Below are 1,752 nucleotides of genomic sequence, written 5' to 3'. Positions count from 1 at the left end.
AAAGATTAATGCTGGGGGTGGCTGCGGTATTTAGCAACAGTAAACTGGTATTATATATTATTCATTTTGCCACAGAGCACGGAATAAAAATATCTATAAATGAGCATTATAGCAAGACAAGCAAAGTTTGGGAGTGCGACGCACGACAAAGCGGAAGCGCACCCAAAAAACTTGAACCTGCTCTCATACACAAGCACTCTCCATCAGCATCGAATGACACTTCGTTGCTTAGGAACGCAAAGCGTTAGTAATATATCAGAAGTAGATGGAGGGTCGACCGGCGAAACATAATTCAAGCTATTTATCAGTACCTTCTGATATGGGACCAGTACTTATATATACACGAGGTCCCAAAGTTTGGTTAAAATCCAAGAAAGGGATTCACTTGTGATGAATGGTCCATTCGCCCGGTTTTTTTTTGCGGCTGCGGCAAAAACAATGGCAGCGGGCCGGGCAGAAAAAAGTTGTGGCGGGCTGCGAACATGTGTCTTCTGCGGGCAGCCCAAGAAACTCCGGCGTGCAGCGCGTCGCCCACAGCCGCGCCAGTAAGCCTGCCGGCTGTTTGCGCGCCGGGCCGCCGCGGCGCCGATACTGCCCCGCTAGTTGCTGCGGGCGGCCGCGCCTCGGACTCGGTCGCGCCGCAGCTCTGGCCGAGCTTGCTGGCGGGCGGCAGCAGCGGAACCGGGCCGCGCCGCATACTGCCGGACTGTTCTGCGGCGCGCGCGCGAGACGCCGCGGGCCGCATACTCTGTGCGTGTTCTGCGGGCGAGCGCGCGAGGACCGCCGCGCCGCATACGCCAGGTTGCTGTTCCTGGACGGCGCGCAGGCGGAGCGGCGGGACACGGGCTCGCGCCGCATAAAATGCCCGCTTAGTTTCTGGGCGGGCGCCACCAAGGGCGTGGCGGAACGCGCGCCGCATAGCTGCCCTGTTTCGACGGCGACCCCGGCGCCGCCAACGAAACCGCCGGCAGCGCAATACTGGCCGTAAGCCGGCGGGCGGAAGCGCGTATATACGCGTTCGTGACTTAACTCGCGGCGGCTGTATTTCATCATCGCGCCTCACGGCCCCTGTTAGCAAAAGTAAATAGAATTCTGCAATTTTTCATGAGAATATAAAGAGAATATAAAAAAATTCAAATCATCATGTCTTTGCCTCTTGGCGGGTTGGAGTGGATTTTCGAATGAGTTCCTCCTGCAGATGTTTTATTCGTTCATCGATGTCTTGGAGTGAATGACTTTGCCTCCCTGTCAAGTCTCTTCTTGCCGGGTGCTCTACTTTTAATCTTTTCGGCATGGTAGCCTAAATGGGCAGCAATAATAAACTTTTTTGCTTTGGTAAATGCAGACAGTTATTATTTTGCACTGCAATATATATATATATATATATATATATATATATATATTAATATAGTATGTTAAAGGTCTAGTTTTACATGTAGTTTGTATATATAAAAAATATAACTTACAATAACTTGTGAATACTCTGGTGAAATTCCTTCCAGGTATAAGATCCGATTTTCCAATTTCTTCAACCTTTCATAGATGTTGCTATCCGCACCTTAAATGCATAAAACACAAATAAATAAACTATATATATATATACATTAACATAGATAGACAGATTAAGAGACAAACGAGAGGGGGCGAGGGGAGAGGACCACAGAAAGAGATAAAAGAGAGAGAGAGAGAGAGAGAGAGAGAGAGAGAGAGAGAGAGAGAGAGAGAGAGAGAGAGAGAGAGAGAGAGAGAGAG

The 1,752-nt window shown here is 49.5% G+C and overlaps 1 long non-coding RNA gene across 1 annotated transcript; it reads right to left on the bottom strand.

Annotated features, from left to right (window-relative positions):
- Positions 1-1,076: 1,076 nt before the first annotated feature.
- On the bottom strand, positions 1,077-1,564 carry LOC106820368. Its single transcript, XR_001395615.1, has 2 exons — positions 1,467-1,564; positions 1,077-1,300 (listed from the first exon to the last, which is right to left on the bottom strand). It is a non-coding gene; the product is annotated as an uncharacterized LOC106820368 (long non-coding RNA).
- Positions 1,565-1,752: the final 188 nt, after the last annotated feature.

Source organism: Priapulus caudatus, unplaced genomic scaffold, assembly GCF_000485595.1.
Source record: "Priapulus caudatus unplaced genomic scaffold, Priapulus_caudatus-5.0.1 Scaffold12295, whole genome shotgun sequence".
In the NCBI taxonomy this organism is placed as follows: Eukaryota; Metazoa; Priapulida; class Priapulimorpha; order Priapulimorphida; family Priapulidae; genus Priapulus; species Priapulus caudatus.
The sequence above is the reverse complement of the archived record's forward strand: the minus strand, read 5'-3'. Positions and strand labels throughout refer to the sequence as shown.